This window comes from Neopsephotus bourkii, unplaced genomic scaffold (genome assembly GCF_033783945.1).
Source record: "Neopsephotus bourkii isolate Nb327-2 ecotype Australia unplaced genomic scaffold, CSIRO-AGI_Nbou_v1 NB_1767, whole genome shotgun sequence".
In the NCBI taxonomy this organism is placed as follows: Eukaryota; Metazoa; Chordata; class Aves; order Psittaciformes; family Psittacidae; genus Neopsephotus; species Neopsephotus bourkii.
In genome coordinates, this window is record NW_026902241.1 from 3,193,118 (window position 1) to 3,206,336 (window position 13,219).

Genomic DNA, 13,219 nt, shown 5'->3' on the forward strand with positions numbered 1-13,219 from the left:
CAGCAGCACATCACTACTGGGTAGAGTGGGCCAGGACACCACCATTTCAGAGAAGCACTGAAAATGTATACACAGATCTTCTGCAGTCCTTTTCCTGTATTTAATTTCTCCTGATTTATTCAGTATATACTATTAAATCCCATTAGTTTTAACTGCTCTGCTGTGACAAGTGTATTTTTGGAGCGCACATCAAAATAACTAGACTATTTACAGGCTTCAATCAATGATATTTAGGTTCATTAATATTACATTTCTCCATCCTTTTTTTAATAACAGGAAACAAAAAAGAGAGGTATGACAGATATTGCAAGTCTGCCCTTTAGAAAAATGTCTCTGATGAATTCCAATTGTATGATTTACATGATTTCTTTTTTTTTTTTTAATCAACGAAAGTGATTTGCTTGGCTTTAGAATGGAGGATCTCTCAGTTCCTGTTATTTTTCATTTCACTTCACTGCTGGAGGCTGCTGTATTTCTGTTCAGCACAAAACCCTTTGCACAAGCAGAAGCATGCTCCTTCATCCCTGCAAGCAAGCAATACTCCTTGAGGAAATGACAACTCCTAACCTATTCTCTGAAAGAACTTGGGCTGTCTTTTACTCCTTTAATATAAAGTATCTCCCCTTAAACAAGTGAGGGAGTTGCTAGAAACTCAATGTAACGGAAGCAAACAAGAACTGACAGTCACCTAATATTAACAGGGACAAGCATATTGTGTCCTTCTTAGAAAGGCAGCACAATTTGCTTCTACAGCTTCATACAAATCAGAATCACATGCTGAGAACACAATTGCCCAGCAAGCTTTACTCATCAATTACGTTATACCTCCATTACCTGCTCTGCAGCACAGCTTCATGGGGAAGTCACACAAAAACACCAACATACAACTTTCACCTTTTCAGGCCTGAAATAAGATGCACTTATATCAAAACCTGTCTTCTGAAAAAGGCACCTTAAAATTAAAAGATAGTATAACTTGTCGAATTTGCATGCACTTGGGGCAAAGCAATCCTATTCTGCACACAAGGCACCAGGCAACGCTGGGATGCTCCAATGACCCTCTTCAAGGCAGAGCTGCAAAAATTTCCAGAGAAGCAGGCCGAGATACTGCCTATTTCACTATCCTGCAAATCTCACAGAGTATTTAATGTAGTATTTCTGTCAGTCTTTTACACTCGTGAATGCTAAACGACAAGGTGGTATTTTTCCCCCTATGCCTTTTGTTATGCTGAGGATATCAAAGTAGTTTAATATATAAATTCACAATTAACAGCATCAGCACTGATACAAATCCTGACAGGGTCTGTATAACATCCCCAACTCAAGCAAAGGCAACACTTGAGAAGGTAATACTAATTGCGTTTCCCTTTATGTAATGCAAAGTTACAGCCAGAAATAAGTAGGAGAGGAAACACTAATTCTCCACAAAGCACTAACAACACCTATAGTCAAACTCTGCATTATTTAGAATCACTTAATTCTAGATACCTTTTTCCCAAGACTTTCCAAAAGTCTGGCTCAGGATCTCTCTGGACCCCTCATTAACATTTCATTGTAATTCAGAGATGCAAATGTTGCACATTATACAGAGGAACAAAAAAACTGATTACAAATTATTGCAATAAATTTCCAGCAAATAGTAGAACAGCTGATACAGCTCTTTGGAAAGTATTAAATCAACAAACATGGTGTGTAGAAAAGATACATCTTCAAAACTGGATGAAACCACACATTTGGCTGAGATAGTTATGTTCACATAAAAACTTGAGGCTTGACTTCTTGGGAAGGTTATAATGCGAAGGATGTTGCAATGCACTTGGCACTGCTTATTCAGCTTCTCATATGAATACATTTATCAAGAGTATCATGTGTGTTTACAGCTGTCCTGTGGAAATGGCTGTCACAGATTGCCACACATCATAATGCTAGGAATGTACACGTGGAAACTGAAATACACAAACCTAGGTATAAGAAAAAAAAACACACATTGTCACCTGGCAATATATATTATGTATACAATGTGTGGTATATAAAAAATAAATGTAAATGAAATTGAAAGCATGGCTGCCCTGTACCAGATGTGAAATTCTACATAATCACCACCAAACAGAGGAAGCTGTATCACCATGCTTGAGGCTTTGAATCTATACAGTTTAACATCGTAATCTATGATTCAGAAGGTAAGTGCAAAACTACGGATAGCATTGTCAGATAACAAAGTTGCAAAAGGAGAGAATAATGGAATGGTTTGATGGCAAAGAGCTACTCAAGCCACAGGGCAAGCAAGACAAGCAAACATCATGCACTGTAGTACAGTAAATAAACCCCTAGAATCAGAAGCAGAGGACATTCAGAGGGAAGTAGCAGTTCTGGCAAGGACTTGCATGCCTCCACAGATTATCAGTAGCATGTGAGACGTTAAAGGCCAATAATCCTAGTTTCCCTTTTTCTGAGAAGCAGGAGCCCTGATGTGACCACTAACAGAGCTCATTTTAAACAAAGTGCGTGCAAAGTTCACTGCAGAGTCACAAGAAGGATGAAAAAAATAAATGTTTTGGAATGGGAAGATGTCTAGAAACTGAAAATCTTCAGCTTGAAAACAAAATGAAAAGGGGAAAAAATACAGAGAAGGCTCAGAGGAGACTGCACCACTGCATGTAAGAAATTACACATGAAAGCTTGCCTACGGAAAAAAATTGATGAAAGGAGTCTTCATAAAGCAAGCAAATCTATTCTCAGATCCAAGGAGAAGGAGGCAATTAGGTTTCTCAGAAAAAGTAAGAGGAAAAAATAACTCTCAATTTACAATCCGCGAGAACAATCCAGCATTGGAAGAATTTACCAAGGGCCGCAAATTCTTTGTGATTGGTGATTTTTACATCAAGACTTAAATTTTTGTTCTGAAAGATGAAGGTTTTAGATTGAAACCTAAATAGTCTGTATCATACATTACACAAGGGTGAGAAAGACTAGAAATTACTTGGGACTGCCATAATCCATCTTTTTGCCTGCAGGCAGGATCAGCCACATAATTGCCACTACCAGCTCCAAGATGCTCAATCTATCCCATTGCTTCGCTGTCCTTGCTCAAGCCTTTTCCTAAATGCCTTATTTAGAATTCTGCTGATGCAATTTAAGGGTGCCACTTCTGCTATCATTACTCATAAAGAACAGTGCAGTCTCTTTATTTCTACAGAACCTTTTAAATATAAAATTCAGAAGTGTTAGCACAGTCCCCTCTTTCCCAGTCTCCTTTTTTATTCTCTTTCTCTGCCCTTTCAATCTTTCCTCACAGGTCAATTCTTTGTATCTCTGATTATTCTGTCTAGTCTCTTTTGGACTCCTTTGGAGTAATCAACATCTGTCTTAAGGTACTTCCGAACCGGTAACATAATCTAATCTACAGTGCGAATGTAAACATGGAAACCAAACAGCAATTAAAAAGAAAGATAATTTGGGTGTTATGTCTGATCCCACCTTCAGTAACTACATTTCAAGCAACAATTCTCCATTACCAGCTAGATGAAAGCTAAAAAGTCTATTACGCAAAGGACATGGGAAATCTAGGGAAATAAATTTTAAATCAGGTAATCTTAAAATCTGTGGAAAAACTTGACATAGAGCAGTATTAAAAAAAAAACAACAAAACCCACCAAAAACCTGAAAACAAGCCCTTAGACCATGCTGAGGTCAAACTGCACATGAGATTTGTGCTTAGCCTTCCACCAAGTCACAGTTAAAAAACATCATTACATACTCACATCATTAAAAAACACATAGTATAAAAAAGGAAGAAAGATGTAGGAGGGATTATAGCACCATGTGGCCATTCATTAAATGTGTACTTTACAAGGCAGACCTCACATGATGGTAGAAAGTGTTTCATGATGTGTTAGCAAAAAGTATAGATTATAATGAACACACATAAAGACACACTGTTAAGGCAGTGCACAAAAGTTTAGCTGACATTTCCCTACTTTTAAGAGCTTACCCAGAGGGTAATATTTTATTTGTTAATGTATTTTAAATGACATTTCCTAGATATATATTGTTTTTTATTTAAAGGAGGAAAAAATCCACAACATGAAAATACTTTAGTAGATAATCTTAGGCTGCAATCACTGTTTCAAGATGTGGACTCAAGAGGGCATTCAAAGAGCCCAATCCCTCCCACAGAATCAGTGCAAGCTGACTGAACTAATGTTCATACAAAGCATACCTGAATTTGCATTCAAAGGGTCACGGACATTCAGCATCCGGTTATGCCAGCTCCATGCATTTGTCCAGCACACCATTTTCAAAAGCTAGTGGAGCATGGTTAAAACACATAATAGGCATGTTCTGCAAAACATTTACGCTCTGTGTGGCATTACTTGTTCCACAGAAAGGGAGAAACAGGAATCTTCACATTATTAATAAATTTGAGTGTTGTGACAAATATTCCATGGCTGTGTTTTAAACCAATGAAAACAGCACCACAGAACCACCCTGGTTTTACTGACCTCTTACCAGTCTGTAGAAAGACTTAAAAATTAAATTCTAATTCCAAATCAACAGGCCAGTGACACACACAGAGGTTAAGTCACGGCAAAGCAAGATCTTTATCTGCCATAGAAATTGTAAAAGTATCATCCAACTGTTATGAATCATCAGCAGGCTAACATACAAGGCTTTCAAACACCATGCTGTCAGCACAGTGTGCTCCTGCTTTCAAACATGTCGCTTATTCTTATGACATACAGCCAACTGCTGAACCTAGGACACTATTCTTCAAGATTTACCCCCTTTTTGTTTGTTGGCTGCAGAGACATTTTACAGAGCCCATGAACAGGGAGTGCTGTAACATGAAAACGTTGTGTTAAACTTCAGTTTTTAGAGAGGCTTCTACATGAGAAAAAACACAAATCCGATGAATAACAAAAAAACCCTGAACAATATTCAGAAACTAAGTTTAAGTTTGGATTTATCAAGACTGCATCTCTCTGCCTGTATCTGCCTTCACACAGCATGTGATTTACTGTTATCTGTAATTCAGAATTCAGGTCAGAGATGAAGGAAAGCATTCAAACTGATCAGCACTGCTGCACATGACACTGCCTGCTGCTACAGCACCCCAATTTACTCATTTTTATTAGTGGTGGGTATTTTGTCTGTTTAAAAAAAGCAATATTAAAGCCAGTATCAATAATGCTGACACAGATTGTCTGCCTAAAAACACTTTTTCAAGAAAAACAAGAACCTTACACATTAACTCTGCTAATATATAACAGAAACCCTGAAATATTTCTTACGTTGATTCCAGGGACTAAAGGCAAGTACATTCTCAAGCAGAAGACCTCACGGATCTTTCTCTCATTTCTTAAACCTGTCCCCCACTTCCCTCATGCCCTGAGCAAAACAGACATGGCAGAGCTGGGGCTGGCATCCAAGCAGGGCATAGGATGGTGGCTGCTGGTTGTGAAGGTCCAGCAGTTCTGCTTTGCCTGGATTTCCCTTGAGCAGGGGTACCATTAGCAGCATGGCTGTCTCCAAGTCTTCTACTGGTCTTTCAAATTTGGCTTTAAACTGACCAGTGGGGTCAGAAGTTATTTAGGCATTAGGCTTAGGGGGGAAACTGAGAAGACGCAGAACAGCTGGAACTGATGTGTGAGTCTTTACTTCATTAGAAAATTATGCTAAAGTGTTGTCCCCTCCCCTCGAGCTCATGCACACATATGCTTCAGTACACACCGCCGATATTAAACTGCAGCTGGAAGAAAGAAGAGGGCAGCAGCCTGACAGTGCAGGAAGAATGACTACTTACCCACTAATGCTGGGTGATAATTCACCCTGTCTTTGAACAAACAAGATATACTGAACTGAATTATAAGGGCTAATTAAAACGTAAGATTAAATTGACTCCATGTTTTATCTTTGCATCTCCTTACCACACCATAGGAAATTTTGAAGGAGATCACTCCCCAGTGGCTAGAAACTACTGCAGAAATTAAGAATTCATGGCTCCAATGAGACATGAAAAAGCCTGTTTCTCTCTCTGGGTGGTCTTTTTAATGCTTCTCCCTCCTGTGACTTTACCCTGAGCTAATCAGCCAACTTTTAAACAAGCAAAAGCCACCTACCAGCCAGAAGAACATCTTTAGATTTTTACACATTTCTCTGAAACTTCCATTTACCCTGAGACAGGAGGGAGTGGGCAAGATTTTCAGTGTGCCTGAACGAGGGTCCTTACATACACACATGGAAGATAACAGTTTGGTGTTGGAGAGAGGCAAGCTGCCTTCCTGTGTCCAAAACGTGAGTGGTGTAATTCTCCCTATCCCTGACTCAGCCTGACCCAAAACCATGGCCTCACCACCCCTGTGCATTCCTACAAAAGTTCTTTCTGCTTCTCTTCAATCTGTGACACTTGGAGCACACACCAAGCATCTTGAAGAGCTGCCCCAAAATTGTTATAATTACTTAATTCAGCTGAAGATTACTAAGAGGTCAAGTGAGGCTTTTCCACAGACTTGAAGCTTCTTCATGCTTCATTTTATTTCCAGGCTAATAGATGCCAAGCAGCATTTATGATGAAGAACAGCCAACAACCTGTACCTATCCTGAAATAACTTTTGGTGTTTCTCTGCAAGTTATTCTAGCTCTTCACAGCTTCTGCACTCTCTAACACTGGATTGCTTGGATCTACTAATAGCACGTGCAATCTTAGCGAATGCATCAGCATATAAATCTCTACCTTCATAGAGTAGAGACATTTTTAACTATTTGTTTCTGATGTATATTTTGGATGCTTTTCTCAGCAACATTAGTATATAAACTTCAATTCAGAAAGAGACATAAAAATATATCAGTGTTTTTACTAATTTAATGTCTCCCACAATCCTTTTTAAATACATGCAGCACTGACTTTGAAAAAGAATTGGAAGATGACAAAGATAAATTATATCTGTCATCCTGGTCCTGCGATGTGACCTCTTCGGGCACATGTCCCTGAGTGGAGGCAAACTGTTGTGGTTTAAGCCCTGTCAGCAAGCCAGCCACACAGTTTCTCTCCTACCCCCCACACACCTCTTTCTTCCCTTCCCCCCCACCCCCACTCCCAGAGGGATGGGAAGGAGAATCAAAAGAATGTAACTCCCACGGGTTGAGATAACAGCAGTCCAGTAACTAAGGAATAACACAAACCACTACTACTGCCACCAATAATAATAACGATAAGGGAAATAACAAGGGAAGAGAATACGATACCACCCACCAAAACCAGCCAGACCAAGCAGTGAGTGCCCTCCCGGGTAACTCTCAGTTACTTCCTGGGCATGACGTGCTGTGCTATGGAATACATCTTTGGTCAGTTTGGGTCAGGTGTCCTGTCTCTGCTTCCTCCCGGCTTCCCCTCCTCCCTGGCAGAGCATGAGGCTCACAAAGTCCTTGGCCGGACCAAACATCTGAGCAGTAACTAAAAACATCGGTGTTATCAGCGCTGTTCCCAGGCCAAAAGTCAACAACACAGAGCTGAACCACCCACTAAGAAGGAGAAAAAATGACTGCTACTGCTAAACCCAGGACACAAACATTCCGAATTCCTAAGTTCTGTGCAAAAGGAGGTGGGTGCTTCTACCCTGTGCACTACAGATCACAGCAGAGGTTATGACTGACAACTTCTAGAGCTCCTCGGGCACATGAGGAAAAAAGTTATTTGGTTTTTGTTAACATAGGCCAATGGATACCTGCATTCTGAGAGTACACATAAAGGGTATATTATTTTTTTATTATTCAATTAATTTTCTTCTTCAGAACATTGACTGCAGTAGGACAGCAGCTAGTAATTTTGCACGCTTCATGTCCCCCTGGTTAACACATTTAAATACAAGGAATGAAAGCCATTTCTGTAAAACGGGAAATGGCAACCTGGTAAAGAATGATTAGGAAAATACTTGGGAAACACACTGGAAAAACAACTTGTCCTGAAAGCCCATTTGCTCTGGCAATAACTGAAGCTTTAGTAAGTGTATGCATGGTGACTGCAAAGTTATTTTTTTTCTACTGCATACAGCATTAGTGAAGCTGGTACAGGTCCAGAGTACAATTCTGATGCTTACACTTAATATATAGAACTGCTGGAGAAGATTCAGAGAAGAGTCACAGAGTTATTAAATGGATTAGAAAAATACTCACCAGCAAGAGGTTTGAGAGTACCTGTGATCAAAAGGAAGAGTGAAAGTTGTTTGGAGACAGCAGCAGCAGACAGATGCATGGGGAGAAATACCAGAGAACAGAAGATCATTCCAGTCAATAAGGAGCAAAAGCCAGAGAAATACTCATTAGAAACTAGCCACACAATTTGCCAGTAAAACTGACAGACAACTGGAACCAAGGAAGTGGCAGAAGAGGTGTAACACAATGCCATCAAACACAGCCTGGATGGTTTTACGGAAAACTTCAGAGAAATACACTCTTCCCCATCAAGAACAAAGAAATCCCTAGTAGCTAACAGCTGGTATGAAGAGAAAAAGCATCAAAACATTTATCTCTGTGTATAAAGACATTTCCAAACAGGGTTAATAGAAGAAAGCCCCCTGGGGGTTTCTTGCAGAGGTCAGTCCAGCATTTAGGATGAGTAATACAATGACCACAAAGACATAATGAAAAGCCTCACCCAGGAATCACAAGTACAGGAGAATCCAATAAACAGCACTACCTTCCCCCCAAAAAACAGTCCCATAATGCACTGGATGGAACAGTCACCCTTCCAAGGCACTGGATCATCTCCTAAAGGTAGCCATAGCTGCACTGGAGAAGGCTGGGAACAGAAGGTGCAAATCACTGGAAACAAAAGCTTTTTCCTCTGACAAGCATTATGTAGAAATTCACCCACATCAAAGAAGAGCAAGAAGCTGCTGCTGTTCACATCAGTGATGTTAACTGCAAGTCAGGTTTGTTTTCCTTACTATTGTTTGGGAAGCTGAGAAGCACCAATAAGAATGAAGAAAAGGCTGAGGTACTTAATTCCCTCTTTGCCTCAACCTTTAGTAGTAAGATCAGTCATTTTCAGAGTACCCAGCCCCCTAAGCTGGAAGACAGGCATGAGGAGCGGAATGAGGCTCTCATAATCCAAGGGGAAATGGTCAGTGATCTTCTTGACCACCTAGACCCACACAAGCCTTTGGAGCTGAATGGGATCCACCCAAGAATACCAAGGGAGCTGGCAGAAGTGCTCACCAAGCCACTTTCCAAAATTTAGCAGCAGTCCTGGCTAACTGAGAAGGTCCCAGTTGACTGGAGGTTAGCAAATGTGACTCCCATCTACAACAAGGGCCAGAAGGAGGACCCAAGGAACTATAGGCCTGCCAGTCTGATCTCTGTGCCAGGGAAGGTAATGGAGCAAATCATCCTGAGTGCCTTAATGTGGCACATACACGACAACGAGGTGATCAGGCCCAGTCACCAGGGCTTTGTAAAAGTCAGGTCCTCCTTGACAAACTTGATCTCCTTCTATGACAAGATGACCTGATTAGTGGGTGCAAGAAAGGCTGTGGATTTTGTCTATCTTCAGCAAGGCCTTTGACACCATTTCCCACAGTGTTCTCCTGGAGAAACTGGTAAACAACCGCTGGATGGATGGCCAAGCCCAAAGTGAGGTGGTGAATGGAGTTAACTCCAGTTGGCAACTGGTCACAAGTGGTGTTCCCCAGGGCTCAGTATTTGGCCAGTTTTGTTTAATGTCTTGTTTATCAGCAGTCTGGATGAGGGGGTCGAGTACACCCTCAGTAAGTTTGCAAATGACACCAAGTTGGCTAGGACTGTTGATCTGCTGAAAGACAGGGAGGCTCTGCAGAGGGATGTGGACAGACTGGAATGACAGGCTGAGGCCATGTATATTAGCTTTAGCAAGGCTCAGTGCCTTGGGACTGCATCTGGGCCACAACAACCCCATGCCATGCTTATAGGCTTGGGGAAGAGTGGCTGGAAAGCCGCTTGGTGGAAAAGGACCTGGGGGTGCTGATTGATGGCTGCTGAATGTAAGCCAATTTGTGCCCAGGCAGCCAAGAAGGCCAATGGCATCCTGGCCTCTATCAGAAATAGCAGAGCCAGCAGACCCAGGGCAGTGATCATCCTCCTGTACTCAGCATTGGTGAGGCCAGTTCTGGGGACCCTCTACAAGACAGACATTGAGGTGCTGGAGCAGGTCCAGAAAAGGACAATACAGCTGGTGAAGGGTCTGGAGCCCAAGTGTGATGAGGAAGGGCTGAGGGAAGTGGGGTTGTTTAGTCTGGAGAAAGGGAGGCTCAGGGGAGACCTCACTGCACTCTACAACTGCCTGAAAGGAGCTTGTAGTGAGGTGGGTGTTAGCCTCTTCTCCCGGATAACAAGCAATAGGACAAGAGGAAATTGCCCTGACTTTGTGCCAGGAAGGTTCAGATTGGGTATGAGGAAAAAACGTCTTCACTGAAAGGGTTGCCAAGCTCTGGATCAGGCTGCTCAGGGAAGTGGCTGAGTCACCATCACTGGAGGCATTCTAAAGATTGTAGATGTGGCTCTTAGGAACACAGTTTAGTGGTGGACTTGGCAGTGTTTGGTTAATGGTTGGACTTAATGATCCTCAAGGTCTTTTCCAACAGAAATCATTCAATTCTATGCAAAAGCAAAGCAGACTTATGTTTTGCATGACTGCATCTCTAGTACCTTGGTAATAGCCTCTAAAACAGCTTAACAATACCTACAGATCTTGAAAGGTCTCAAGCAGCTAAGGACAAGGCAAATGGAAGAGACTCCTTTTGTCCCTAGAGTGTCCTTCAAGCAGAGCATGCCTTATAACTCCTGTCTGCCAGCTTGATAAATGCAGGGAAAAAGGAATATAAAGCATTCTTTATCCCTTCCTGCAAACAAAAGCTTGATTTCGAGTTGCAAAAGGAGAAACAAGTTATGTTACTGGACTAATGCGCAGGATGACTGCACCTGCAAAAATTCACTATTACCAATAATGGCTCTGCTACAATGGTATGTAGAAAGCCTCATCCCTTTCCTTGGGAAGGAGCAAAGGTTGTCACCAAAGTAGGGTTCTTCAACCTTCAAGCTGATTTTTGAGCCTTTCACAGATCTGAAGCTGCCCTAAGCCTGCAGAGTCAGTGGTCTACCTGTCCCTGAGTACCCATCCCACTCCCCACTGTGCTGAGCTGCTCACAGCTAGCTGCTGTCTAAGGTCTTCAGCTGTTAGCCAAGAAAACACCACATAAATACTTTGACCCTCATTCTTTTACTTTCTGGGGTATTGCATGGCTTTCATGTGAGCTGGCAGAAGAGCTGTGGCAAACAGGAAGAAAGGTATTCCACAGACAATTTGAGTTCAGCTCAAGTCACTAGAGGTGGTTTATAAAGGATCAATTTAAAAAAAAAAGCAGTAATACTAAAATGCTTTCACAATTCTGTAATATTTATAATTTGTTTTTATATCACATTCTTGAAATTTCTGCAAAATAGATACTTGACACTCAAGTTCCTAATGAAATCAGTTACAAAGACAAATGTATCACCCTAGAATTCAGGAACAGAGCAACTCTTCAACATTATTCACTGTTAGTTGTAATACCACCAATAAATTTTGAAACTACAGACTAAAACTCTCAAATGTTTATTTATCAGTAAACACTAGGAAATGTTCAACCAATAGTAAGCAATGTTGATGTACTTCAATGATGTCTCATTTTTAAAGGTTAGTCTTTTCAGTACCCTACAGCTACTACTTAAACCACGTCCTCTCAATAAAATGAAAAATGTTTTCCAGGTTTGCAACAAACAGCCAAAAAGGAAGCTGCAAATACTTTTATACATCTCACATAATTTTTATATGTTTTCACAGATTTGTATTGGAAGAAAAATGCAGAGAGATTTTATCCCATGGATACACAACAAAAGAAACAGGTTACCAACATGGCAAGGATGTACCATATGTATAGAGCATGGGATGTTGGGATGAAAAAGAGGCAATGATGTTCATTTCTTTCTCATGTACTAATGTTGTGTCCCATCTCTAAAAAAACAGTTTAATCAAGAAACATCTCTTTATGTGGGTACTTGGTTGATCTTGCAATTTGGCAGAAAGATCATTTATTAAAGATGTGACGTCCTATTCTATGAGTTTCATTTTTTAAAAGATAATACATTAGAAATGGAACTCTCATGGAATCAGAGTAGAGAACACAAGACAGGAATTTTAACTCTTCTTGTTTTCATGGAACAAAATCATGGTCTTACTTAAGTTGATATCTCAAGTGAAATTCCAATTGCTCAAAATATTTTATTTTCTAAAAAAAAAAAAAACCCCAACAAAATGACCCAACAGAACCCCAAAAACCCAAAACCAAACCCTGAACAACAGCCTCCTCTCCTCTCCTCTCCTCTCCTCTCCTCTCCTCTCCTCTCCTCTCCTCTCCTCTCCTCTCCTCTCCTCTCCTCTCCTCTCCTCTCCTCTCCTCTCCTCTCCTCTCCTCTCCTCTCCTCTCCTCTCCTCTCCTCTCCTCTCCTCTCCTCTCCTCTCCTCTCCTCTCCTCTCCTCTCCTCTCCTCTCCTCTCCTCTCCTCTCCTCTCCTCTCCTCTCCTCTCCTCTCCTCTCCTCTCCTCTCCTCTCCTCTCCTCTCCTCTCCTCTCCTCTCCTCTCCTCTCCTCTCCTCTCCCTCTCTCTCCTCTCCTCTCCTCTCCTCTCCTCTCCTCTCCTCTCCTCTCCTCTCCTCTCCTCTCCTCTCCTCTCTCCTCCCTCTCCTCTCCTCTCCTCTCCTCTCCTCTCCTCTCCTCTCCTCTCCTCTCCTCTCCTCTCCTCTCCTCTCCTCTCCTCTCCCTCCTCCCCTCCCCTCCCCTCCCCTCCCCTCCCCTCTCCTCTCCTCTCCTCTCCTCTCCTCCCATTCCCCCCCTCCAATTTTATCACTTCTTACTACACTATCCACCCAAGCCATGTATTCAGAGGACATGCACCGACATTACCACAAAACCAAAATGCTGGAAAGATAAGCAACCTCTTGCAAAGATCTGCAGAAAATTCATAAAATTCAAACTCCTACAAGCATTTTTTTTTGTATCTAAATGCATGGAGTCCAACCTAGTGGCATAGATGGCATGGTTCCCAAATACAATTTCCAAATTAAACTTACAACTTGGGCAATAACCATTCGCAGTCAGCTTTAATCTTTGTGTCCTGGCTAAATGTTAATTGGCATCACTCACTCCTTCA

General features: G+C 41.5%; 1 protein-coding gene across 1 annotated transcript in view; it reads right to left on the reverse strand.

Moving 5' to 3' along the window:
* The window catches only part of UST (uronyl 2-sulfotransferase), a 159,509-nt gene that overhangs the window by 62,617 nt on the left and 83,673 nt on the right, over positions 1–13,219 (reverse strand). The window lies entirely within an intron of this gene.